General features: G+C 34.5%; 1 protein-coding gene across 3 annotated transcripts in view; it reads left to right on the top strand.

Moving 5' to 3' along the window:
* The window catches only part of CDH19 (cadherin 19), a 113,701-nt gene that overhangs the window by 43,551 nt on the left and 57,071 nt on the right, over window positions 1–13,079 (top strand). Inside the window, exon 1 of one of the 3 annotated variants that reach the window (XM_027723121.2) lies at window positions 4,711–4,838. The exons of the other annotated variants lie outside the window; for them this stretch is intronic. The gene's annotated coding sequence lies outside the window, so the exon portion shown is untranslated. Of the gene's footprint in view, window positions 1–4,710; window positions 4,839–13,079 lie in introns of those variants that run through there. 3 annotated transcript variants of the gene reach the window in all.

Raw genomic sequence — 13,079 nt, 5'->3', positions numbered from 1 at the left:
AAACAGCCATGATTTGGGGATAGTTGATATGGGAGAATCATCGCTCTTGAAAACGCAGATTCTATCCCTCTCCCCCCCCACTTCCTGTACTTCACTGAGTAAATTCAGCTTACTCTGATTTCAGATCAGTATTTGAATAACCTATCTTATTTTCTCCATGATATATTAGCAAAGGTTATAAGCTAAGTTGGTACCATATATAAAACAAAAATAAACAAATAATAAAACTTTACTTTTCCCATATTTCATGTCAATGATTTATAAAAATGTAAAAAATCTTAACCTTCATTGTATTCAGAGACCAGATACAGGGATGAATACTTCCTTTTCCATCCAGTTTTAGTCTACCAGAGAAATGTACTCCTGTGCAAAACAGAGGAAAGGATTTACTTGATAAGTCTTTATATATGTTAATTTTATATAGCAGCTTGCCATAAAACTCACAGATATTTGACTAACTTAACTTTTTCCAAAATATGAAACTTTTTAGAATTTTCTTTTTAAAATAATCACCTTTATATGCTGATAAAACCACAGCTTCTTATTCTCTGCAAACTAATATACATGCAATTTATCAATTTGTTTCTCCCTTTCAGAGACAAATATCTTCAAAGAAAAAAATGATCAAGGTTTTTTTTAATTTATTCCCTGTGTTTTATGAGGGAAATCCTTCCACTGAAATTCCATCACTGAACTTTCTTTTAAATCCCTGCTTTGGGTAAATGTAGCCCATGAACAGAGCAGAAGAATAACTAACAACAAACAAATGAAATAAGAAGAAACAAAACATTAATTTTTGGGGTTTTGTAATTTTTATTTATTTATTTATTTATTTTGTTGTTACCGTTTTTCTGGGGTTTTTTGTCTCCCCTTTTGGGTTTCCAAGAAAACATATTGCTCTTCCTAAAGAATCTGTCTGTATTTTGAATTCCTCTCATGATTGAAAGTGATTAAGGGGAAAACTGTTTACCTGTAGTCCCACTGAATGAGCTCAGGAGAGTGAAATCCTATGGAAGCAAACTGATCCCTTTAAATATTTGGAGTTTTGGGGAGGGGGGCAGTTACAGTATTTTTTATAAAAAAAAACCAAACCAAAGAAACCCAAACAGTTCTCCTAGGGCTTCACATCTTTATTTTTTATTCCATTTCTGGAAAATGGAATAGATTTTTCTTAAAAGAAAAGGAAAAAAAGATAACTAAGTCTACTGAATTCTTAGAAATTTCTTGAAGTCATTATAGCAAGTATTGTATATCCATAAAATATGAGAGGTCACTATCTCTGAACAGAAATTTAACTTTAAGAGACGTTAATAAATATCATGTTATAATTGGCTCATCAGTAACCAAGTTTTAAATTATATAGACATTTTAATTTCAAATTTATTATCATACTCTTACTTCCAAGCAAACACCTAATTTAAGTTATAGCTTCTGGATGGATAGAATTCCTATTTTTAATCACAATAGAGACAGTGAAAGAAAATACTCCAAACAGTTTAACTGGGGTTACGAATTTTCTCTCTCAGTCCCCAGTGTCTATAATAAAAACTGGCTTATTTTTTTAGTTAAAAAAATGTTCACTCAACTCTTCCAAACCTACAGTAAGGTTTTGTTCAGAGGATGACTAGAGCTTCTCACCTGTTCACTCAGAAATGAGTTGCCTAGTAATGTTGATTGTGCCACTGATTCTGCTGTCAGCAAGCAGTGGGTCTCCCTTATGAAGCGAGATGGTGTTAAGCTCTTAACACACCTTGGAGGGAAGCTGGGACAGCAGTCAAGGTGCCTGTAGTTGCTGCATGCTCCCATATCCCTGAGGTCCCTCTCTGAGGGAAACACCACAGTCTGTGAGATCAGGAAAGAGCTGGCAGGGTAAACATTTTCCTTGATATGTGATAGTCTTAACTATTTTCCTTTCAATGTTAATATCCAAAGCCTTCTTGTCATTAGCAGAAACCTAGACAAAGAGAAGCAGAGACTGTTTATCACATTAGAACACTGTACTGGGAATAAGTATGTGTTTTCTGAGTTGAGAAATGTTTTCTTATAATTTCATAAATTAGCCTTCTTATTTGATTTCTTTTTTTAAGGTGCAGACTATACAGCTAGTTTCTTTTTTATTTCCTTATAGCTGCATACTATCCTCGCCTTGTTAAAAAATCTGGCCATTATTCTGGCCAGTTCCCCTCATCAGTTCTTTAACAAGAATTCTGAGAAACTTCCATTTTTCTTTGCTTCCTATTGTTCATTAATGTTCGCTTCACATGGCACATCTTAGATTACATCCTGTGACAATACTCAGCATTCCCAGTAAAGGAGCATATCCTCTTTTCCAGCTGTCAGCAATGACTTTTTCCCTTTTCTTACGCCTATGTCTATTTAATCTTCCTTGGTGAATTAAATGTCACCTGTTCTGTGTTGGTAGAAAATCAGTGACAAGCAGAGTTGCTAAAAAAGTTTTTCCAGGTGGTAAATAGTAACATATCACAGAATTCCAATTACACTTCTTCAGTTTCCACAATCTTAGGCCCCCTTCTCCTCTTCACATTTTTCTGTTTTGCATCGGTTGCACCTCACCCTGTGCAGAGTTCATCAGACCATGAACCAAAAGTACTAAATAACAACTCTCACCAAACATTCTTGTTCCTAAAAACAAGCAAACAAACAAAAAAACCCCAAGCACGATAAAAAGTTAGATATAAAAAGAAGATATGAAAATGTGATCTTAGTTCATGTTAATTCCTTACTCAAATCTAACATCAAGTTTTAGAAAAAGAAATCATGTTTAACCTAACACAGACAAAAAATGCTTCAGGTAAGAGCAGCAGAAATAAATCTTTGGCAGTTTGGTTTTGATAATTAATTTCATAAATAATTAAATAACATTTAGTAAGAACACAGGCTTATCAAAGAACCTGAAGCTGTATAATATTATCATGCTTGCTTTGATTTGAGAAAAATCTATTAACTGTGCATAATTTGATAAATTGTGTATTCATTTCCAGCCTGATACAGAAACTATATTACTTATCCTGAAGTGGTAAGGATGAGTTACTTCCTCAAGAAGTTATCAGGAGATCATCCTCAAAAGACTGACAAATGATTCTGAATAATCTTACAAAAATCCAGCTGCTCACATAGTATATGCAGTATTTTCTATAGAGTATAAAGCTTTCTGACTCTGTCAAGATGGACATGATAGGTAAACAGTTTTCCTGTGTTACTTCAAGCCCACTCAATTCAAGTTTTAAAGTCTGTAATATTGGGGGGGGGGGGGGGGGGGGGGGGGGGGGGTGGTATTTATTTAAAACCAGCTGATTTGACCTTGACATCTGGACATAAATACAGTAAACAGTGATTCAGTGTTAACCAAGGTACCAGAGCTTACATCTGCATCAATCAGAACTGTTCTCTTTGCAGAATATGTTCTGCTCTACTCTTGTTCTCTGACTTGGCAACATGGTCTAGTCGTGTTGTCTCATAGTATTGTGTATGCTAAAGAATCACATTTCCTCATTTACCAGCTCTTGTGTTCTGGCCATGGAATTCCTGAACATCTGAGTAAGATTTACAGGGCTGGTCAGAATTTATTTTCCTTCCTTTCCAGAAAAACAAAATTTAAAAAAAAAAAAAAGGTTAAAAATATATGACAAAAGTGTGGACAAGATTTTTCGATTTCCACATAGAAACAGTTGCTAAATTTTCCAAGACTGGATGAGGAACAGGAAAGAGGGAGAAATGACTTTTCTTGAGAGGGGTTGCTTGCAGCTTGTTTTAGTTTTATCATTAACAAGATACATTATGTCTGATAAAATGTCATGTGTGTTTTTTTCCATTTAGGACTCCTCAGAAATCTTCTTGGCCTGGAGCTATAACTGATGTAGCACTAAACTCTAAATTATCACACCATAAATATGTTTTCTATAATAATTACTGAAGTGTTACTGTAATACACAGTTCTTGTTTTTCCCCAAACATCCTCATATTTTTATAAAATGACAATGAATGCTTGAATTATTGTTCAAAATTTCCTAAATTGACTTAAGATAAAACTTAATTTCTATGAAAAATTATAACTCTTTTTTGAATATTATATTGTTTTTATCATATTTTTCATAGGACTATGAAACCCCAAAACTATCTAGTAGACAAAAGATAACTTTTGTAGACAGTTGTAAGAAAATAGAAGGATTTATTTAATGTCCCTAAAAATACGTAAGGAGATAAACCAGAATTTTTGGCATTTTTTTTTTCTTAGCATGAAGATTTTATGATTCTTGAAACTAAATTATTTTGGGGGGGAAAATGGCTGGAGGGCAAAAACCAGACTGCAGAAACCCTCTTCTTTGACTAACTTTTGTGACTACTCTAAATTGACCACTTGTTTCCCTGACTAATCTCCAAACAGAGGGCATATCCCTTTCACTTGCAAAATGCTCTCACACAAAATGAATTACCTTCCCACCACCCTGGTTACTTGCCAAGGAGTACTTTATTTTTCCACTAGGAAAAAGAAAATCAGCTTGTATTTTTCTTGCTAGAGCCTTCTGCATTTTAATTCTGAACTCTGAATGAACATCAGAGAGGCCTTATGATGTTTTGCACAAAAGTGCCTGTGTTCATAGTTTTACTCAGGGCACCCAAAATAGCATGCAGTAAGCAATGTCATACTGTGAGTTTTCAAAAGTAAAAGCAGAATTATACTGGCAGAAGGCTGTAACTCTTAAAGCTTTCTGAGGATCTGTGAAGTAAAACAGAACTTCTTACTTCTCTGCATCACCTTTCATTCAACTTTTGCAATACCCACTTCTTTATACCTAGAAGGCCCTGAAATTACACAGGTAAGATATCTATATATTTTTTTTTCTTTATTATCTTCTAAAATCAAATTTAAAACATTTATCTGTGTGTCTCCAGTGCAAAAACCACAAAAGGCAAAGACAAACCCAGGAACACTCAAAACCTCTAGAAAGAGAAATCTGCTTTTGTTGTTTCCTCAGAGTCCACAGTCTAACTTCAATATCCGTAGAATTCCAACTTCCTAAGTTGGATTTACCAGAGGAAATACTTACTAAGCCTGTTTTGTGTTAACTGGCACATTAAAATTTTCATGTTGATTATCAACCTATTTTTCCAAGCCCACCACCTCCGACAAAAGTGCTTGTGATTGCTTCAGCTACACTCATGCAAGTGATTGTCACTAAAATGTGTTTACAATTTCTGAGGGTGACATCAATAAGAGGGAAAGCTCTCGTGTTTTAAAGGAAATACTCCCTGCCTTGATACTCTCGTTTTTAATGTAACAGTACTAATATCTTCTTTTGTCTTGTTTCCATTGACATTTCTTTTCCCTTTTTTCTTTATAATCCTACACATAGCAACTACAGTGTTTCAGACCACAAGAAAATGTGTGCCTCTACTTTTGTCAGACCTGGAGTGTAAAATGGTAATTTGTTCACAGATAAGATTTTCAAACAGCAGTACAGTATATATACTAGCAAACTGTTTGCATTGCACGTTTCTTTCATAACCCTTCTATTAGGAGATATAGCTAGAATTTATTTTTCATGTTCAAACTCTTCAAATAGACTGTAGCCAAGAAACAGACACTAGAACATAGCCCAGAGATATTTAATAGCTGTTGATTTATTATTAAAATGCTGAATATCTGTCACCTTGTTCATTTCTACAAATTATTTTTGTAGGAAACTGTTGGGAATTACATGGCTTTAGGATTATATCATTATTTTTTAATAGATTGTTATTTAGAATCAGTTGTGGCTGCAAAAACAGTCCAAACAAACTACTTTTATTTTATACCTGGATAAATTTGTACTAAGGTGCAAAAATTGATCTACAGACTCAGTTTTAGGAGTTATAATGATAAAGTTCAATGTTCAGCATTTTTCCATTAGAAGTGTTAAAGCATACATAAAATGAATATAGGGCTGTGTCTGGAGTTCAGACTTTCTGCATTTTTACAGAATAAAAAAATGCATTGGTTAAGAACTAGCAGAAAATGAAAATCCATTCTTGGAATTATTTTTTAGGTAATGGAGAGAGGATGAAAGAGAGACTTGCTCACAAAATACTCCAAGAAAAGTAGCTTAAAATTAAAGAACAAAATCACAAATATATTATGGAAAGCCATGCATTTTTAGAACCAAAATGTAACTATTTTTACCTGGTCTAAGGTAATTTATGAAGTGATAATGTGCACTTTATATTCAAAACTGCAAAAATGTATAATGTCCCAAAAAATGAACTCAGCATACTTCTCTGCATCAGAATGATTTATAATTACCAACATGAAGTAAATTTCAGACAATATCAATACAATTAGATATTAAAATAAGAAAGCAATATTTGATACGTTATACAGGCAGATTTTAATGATGCCCGTAGTTTAAGTTGCCTGTTGTTTCTCATCATTGGCCTTTGGTTTATTTAGTTTATACTTTATAATTCTTTTGAGTGAAATTTCCATTATGTAATCTTTGCATCACATTCACTATAAATATATTTGGAAACTTCCTGTTTAGCTTAATCAGAAAGATTTGGCTATTTCTTATATCACTTTAATTTAAAATAAATAATTTTGCCAATAGATACAATAGATAATATTGAATTAAAATGTCAGTTCCTTTTTAGGTGAAAACCATTATTATTCTTTTACTTTGTAAGTCACAGAATAGGTTCCACCGTAGTCCCTAAATTTTTTTTCTATTTCAACTGTGTTCCAGCCCCTTTGATGCTAAAGGGAGAGAGATGTAACGTCTTTCTTATCTCTGCTTCCAGTCTTCTTTACCTAACAAAATATTTGCTTCTGAAAATGAATGATTCAAAGGGCCAGAGAGTGTGCATGGTAGCCTCTGCTATCCTGGTTATCCTGGATTCATTCCAGACCCTGCTAACAATGCTGACAAGGTACACATCCATTACAGAGGAAGTTGATGCGGATGGAGCAATCTCAACTAGACCACACGGGGCAGACCCGGGAACATAACTGTGCTTTGGATACCCATATCAAGGTCTCCTCCACATGTTCATTGCCTGTAGCATAAAAGAAATTGCAGCTTCTCCTGCTGACAAGATGTAACTGTTAACAATGTTTCCAAAAGAACATTACTCCCAGGCTTTCTATCAGGGACACAAACATAGTGAAGACCTCGTCAGTGGAAGGTGGAATTAAATTAGAATCCCTTATTCCCAAGCCACTTGATCTAACTGTTATAGCAAACTACTTTTGAGACAACAAAATTAAGGAAAAAGGATATTTGATTAGGAAAAAGGCAGGAAAAAAGAAAGTAAAACCTCAGACTTTGTATCTGCAAATATAGTAATGGAACTAAAAATATGATAATACCTGAAATAAGATTACCAAGACTATCTTATATATTCTGATGCAATGTTAAATCTGTGGAGGGTAAACTCTTTTTTGCATTGGCCCTATATATATTTTTATAATTTTTAAGAGACCATTGTTGCAACCTTAAAGTTGTCACCTAAACAGTAGAGGAAGCGTAAAATGTCACTTAATATTGTCCTTTTTTTTTTTTTACTTTTTACATGGAATTATGACACACTGGAAACCAAAACACATCCTACTAGAGTAAATTATAAAAAGTAAGTAACAAAAGAATAATTAAGTGACTCAGCACAGTCTATAAGTATTGATTGTGATTAAAACCTAGCCAGAATACAATATATCTGTGGAATAAACACTTTTCAGTATTTTAGAGATGATTTAGACAATGTTAAATAAAATATAGCAAATTAAAGTTCTTGAAGTTTTATTTTGCTTGAAAATTTTCTGTTTAAGACTGTTTTTACAAGTATATTAGGCAATATTATGTATTTCTATTATATTAACAAAGATTTCAAATGCTTTGCCCTCATTGTCATGCAACATAAAGGTTTGTGGCTTTTCATTGTTAGCATTCTGATGGTGTAGTCAAACTGACAAGTTCTTTTTAAATACAAAGGTTACAAAAGTTAAAAAGGATTTAAAGAGAGGAGCCTTGTCAAATCATGAAGACACTGTAGTTACACACTCCTTTCCCTGTAGAGAGCCATCTAAGGATGGTGAATAAGACATCTAGAGAACGTGGGGAATATCAACCTTCTGCAGTTCATAAGCAGAAGTGGGATAATGCAATCTGTCAAAACTGGTCAGAAAAAAAAAGAGGATCAAAAAATTTGCAAAGAAAGCTTTGTTCATTTAATATCTCTTCATCAATTTTAAATTGTCAAATGAGATCTAGGCATCCCGAACATAATTTACTGGGAGATGGAACAAGGATCTGTGTCTTATCTTGCTTTGCAAATAGGTTGTGGTTCACTGGATATAGTCACAAGTGAATGGAGTTCGCTCTCTAGAAGTTTCACGCAGAGTGATTAAACAAGCGAACCAAAAACCGAAAAGGCATGGATCTTTGTTAAATCATTAATCTCTGATTTCTGAATGATTGGACAAATTCTGAAAAATTCAAGAAATCTGACAACAAACTTCATAAATAAAGCAAGAAACTTCGTAAATGAAATCATAACACAGCAACACATAAGAATTTATACAATCCAAAATACTCTACATTTTTTCTGCATTTTTTTTTAGAAATTTACTGAACATCGTCATACAAGCACATATGCTAATAACACAAAAACATACTCTGTGTTACATGTTGGTATAAGCATGCTTATGCAAACTGCTACAGAAGCTCCCTAGTGCCCTGATGCATTGTTGTGTATTTTTGAGGAGGTGGAAATAAATTAGGATCAGTCCTAATTTTGCTTACGTTTTGACTTATCCATAAAATTTGAAGCAATATCAAATGGGATTTTTTTTTTTTTTTTGGCTTAATGGAGAGAATTTCTTCTCTCTTTCATACTTCAGATGAAGAAAACAAAAAGAGATCACTGTCCACCAGTCCACGAGCCACGGCATTTTGTCGCACTCATAATACCCTTCCCAGGTGCTTCAGCTTCCCATGAAGCCTGCAGAAAACTTCAGGGAGAGAATAGAAAGGAGGACTTGTGACAATACAGTGCAAACTATAAAGCCCCCATCTTTGCTAAGAAGTTAGAAACCAGTACTAGTTTTGATTACTGCTCTGGTCAACCACAAGCAGCTGACTTCTCGCTCTATCTTTCTCCATGTGATGCAGCTAGTTGTTGGAGAAGATTAAGGACGTTGCTGGTACTCTCTTTGTGTATCTCCGTGATATATATTGACTAGGCCAAAATTTACCCTCAACAGTAATTCCCAATCGTAGATGAGATAGAATGATTTATGCTACTTTATATCGTCTGGAAAATAAAAAAGATATTTCCAGATAAATGAAGATGACAACTAGGCTTACAGGACAAAAATGTGGTACCTGTATTGGTTTTCCCCTAACATCAAATTTAACATACAAATTGAATTGGTTTCAAATGCCAGGTCATTAGATAGCTGGCACACATGGCTATTTTCATAAAAGACTGACCCAGAAAACATATAAATAGCATTTGGAAATGACGCATAGAGACAAACTGTGATGATTGCTCAGCTTTTCATATGCATGCTTTCAGGAGTGTGTAAATGTTATAAAATTAGACCCATTTTCTGGTGCCTTACATGCAATTTTCTTCTACTCATTCCTTTATCCCAGCTATTTTGTTAAGTGATCACATTATAAAAAGATTTTTTCCCACTTAAAGATTACAGGAAAGTAGAGCCTGGACTCAAAGGCTGTCACAGTTTAAGACCGATTTGGCAGTGTGGAGACTAAATGGGCTCAGTTACCTGAATATTTTAATCAGAGCTATTTTACAGGTGACACTATTCCTCTGGCCTGCAGCCTGTAGCGGGGACAGAGATGGTGCAGGTCAGCAGAGCAGTTCCCACCCTGCGGTGTTCAGTCTTGGATGGGTCTCTCTGGTTCCCTCTTAGAGTTCTTCCACATGTACACAAATAGTTTCTCTCCTCACGTGCTTTGGGGGTCCCTCCTCTATGTACCTCTATGAGCGACCTCAGTCCCATCAGCTCCTGGTTCCACAGGCACTATCTGACTGGGATTCCTCATTCAAATACCCACAGCACATACCTGTGGCTGTCATTGGGCCCTTCTGAGTTTTTCTCATCTGCTGGTGGCTCATGCAACCAAGAGTAGCTAAGACAGAGCAGCACTGCAAGCTGCATGCAATGGGAGCCAAGCCCCCCTCAAGTGTCAACTCAAGACTGGATCCTGAAGTATCCTCATTTGGTGGGCAGAGCTGATTAATTCCACCACCACTTTCTGAACAACCCAGGCATGAAACTGTTTGCTCTTAGCAACCCAGCACTAACAAAAAAGAAAAAAAGTTTTATTATATTAAGTCCTTAAAGACCAAATCTAAGAATTAACCTAAAAAAAACCCTAATAATTGAATTTAAAAAAGAAGGTATTTCTCAGTAGATAATACTGTTTACTTCTCCAAATGAAACTATTCTTTCAGAAGAGAAGAAAATAAAGAGCAAGAGCTTAGTCCCAAATGTAGTATCTACAAGCATGGGTTTGTTGCATGTATGAAGCATTTAAAGACACTCTGAAATATAAATTTATATTCACATTTTCCAGATATATTATACAAACTGCAAAAGTAAATAATTTAAAGATGTGAATAACTGGTAAGCTGTAGTAAATCATGGATTTTTTGCTTTTCTCTCCACTGGGTTCTTGCTTGTTTATTCTTTTTTTTCCCCTGATAGATAGCCTCTCCAGAATAATAGCTGACTTCTAAGTGGAGAAATACTGCTTAAGTCTGAGCTACTACAATCTGATTCAGTCCATTTTGATTCAAATGAAAACAAGACAGCACAGCAAAAACTATTGCATCATAAAAATGATAGACTGTATTCCTGAGCATTACTAATCATAAATGTCAGAGAGAGTAAAAAGTATACTATTTCAGTAGGATATCTGAAGATACACTCTTTTGAAACAACTTCAGTGGCCTTTCACAGGCAACAACTTTAGATTTCTAGGAATTCATAATTGTTGCATGTAGGCTTTCTGTTTTTTACGACTGGATATGCTGGAGCAATGCTCACTATAACTAAACCAGGGGAATGAACCTACAGGCTGATGTGGCAGAACCTTTGGAGAATTAATTGATGTCAGTAAAAGACTGAAATTGTATTTATCTGTAATGCATGAAAAATGTGAGTTTTAATGTATATGTAACAAAATCAAAGGAAACTCTGAAGTCAGGTAATAAAGAAAACTTAGTTCTGCTTCAATGTTTTCTAATATCCATAAGTTGGATGCTTCTTTTCTTTCTCCATGACATAACATTTAGGATTTACACATGATAGTATGGCACCATAATATTATGACATTACAATCATATTGATCATAAATCTTAGTAATCACATGGAGGAAAAGTATTCTGGCAATCAGCTGTGTTAAGCAGGGATTCAAAATGTGTAGGCAAAAAGTTAACTGAAGTTTTGGGTTTTGTTTTTTTTAAAAATCTACTGGAAAATAGGAAGAAAAGACAATTCCTTTCGACAATGGTATTCCTCTAGTCCAGTCTAGAGACAAATGAGTTTGAAAAGGTTCTTATATTATAATTCAAAGTAATCAGTACCAAGAAGATAAATAGCATGTTTTCAAACATTATTTTAAATTAGTTAATCTATGAAACCTTTTCGTTCTGGTCTAATATCCTTTACTGGAATCATCTTTCTCTACCTAAAATGTAAAACATTCTGAACAGAGGAACTGTGACTTATTTGTAGATGTCTTTAAGTAATTTATTATCTCTGGACAGAAAGGGACTGATTTAGACTCCACGTGCTAGTTACCTTTCTTACACTCTTGTAAAACATAGATGCTTTTCTCTTTCCACTGACTATTGAGGGAGCCTGTGTAGGCACATTACACTAGATGTCTACTTTTCAGGTGTTTAAATTAATAAATATGGTCTTAAGAAAAAATGGGAGTCTTAGGCTTATGTTATTAAGTGCAAAAATGCTATCAGTGCTATAAAATAAACATTCACAGGCATGAAAAAAAGTTAGACAAACTCTTAGGTTATTACCAGACCTACAGTACCTATGAGTTCACAATAGACACTGTAATATTTCATTTTGTAGTCACTATTTTTCAATAAAAGAACTTTATTCCAATACTATGGTTCGTTCTTCTGGTGATAAAATTAATTTTATACCTCATTTTGCAGTTGTATTTAGCTGACAATGATTCTAGGAGTAGAATTAATTGATACAAATAGTATTAATAAGGGCGATGCAATAAAATAGTAAAAAGGTAACAAGTAAAAAGCTAAAAAGCAAAATAAACCCCTAAAAGCGAAATAAACATTTTGGACACTGGTATATCTTGTTAAAGTGGCAGTGGGTACTGAGGAAAAGCACTGGATGTTTTTTACTCAGCAGAAACTGTGAATAAGTTTGATTTAACTGAGGTGAGAGGCTGCAAATTGATTTCTTGATTCATTTAGGACACAGTCAGAGGAAGCACATAGAAAACCCTGGAGGAAAGAGAGCAACATTATTGTTTCCTTCCTTAATAGGTGTAAAAGGTTGGAACTCTGTCAAGTGGCAGCAAGTTCATCTGTGTAAAAGACACTATAAGGTATTTGCCCATCAGACTCATAGATTGCTTGTGCGAGGCAGAACCAGGGGTGACAGCCTGAGCAGCTGCTGATGGCTGACTGCCTCCCACAGCTGGGGGAAGGAGAGAACTGGGATTCTGAGCCAGCCCAGCCCTGCTGCCAGTCACATCACCCAGCTCAGGCATGCAGGATACAACTACGCTGCTGACAAATCACGAGCTTTATTAGTCACAACCTGGTCTGTCTTGCCTGATATTGCTTCATGAAGTTAACAGTTAGTTAAAGATTGGTTTGAAATTCCTTCACAATTAGTTATAACTCAGTTAAAAAAAAAAAAAAATCAAATGTAAAGATGTATATTCCCACATCCCCCTCTAGACAGGAAATGAATTTAAAGAAACAAGTTTTGAAAAATTAAAATCTTAATCTTTATAGTTTTCACATACAAAACCCGCTGCTTTAATTTTTAAACACCAACATATTCA

This window comes from Pipra filicauda, unplaced genomic scaffold (assembly GCF_003945595.2).
Source record: "Pipra filicauda isolate LSUMZ 115617 unplaced genomic scaffold, ASM394559v2 scaffold52_size3558583_pilon, whole genome shotgun sequence".
Classification (NCBI taxonomy): domain Eukaryota; kingdom Metazoa; phylum Chordata; class Aves; order Passeriformes; family Pipridae; genus Pipra; species Pipra filicauda.
The sequence above is the reverse complement of the archived record's forward strand: the minus strand, read 5'-3'. Positions and strand labels throughout refer to the sequence as shown.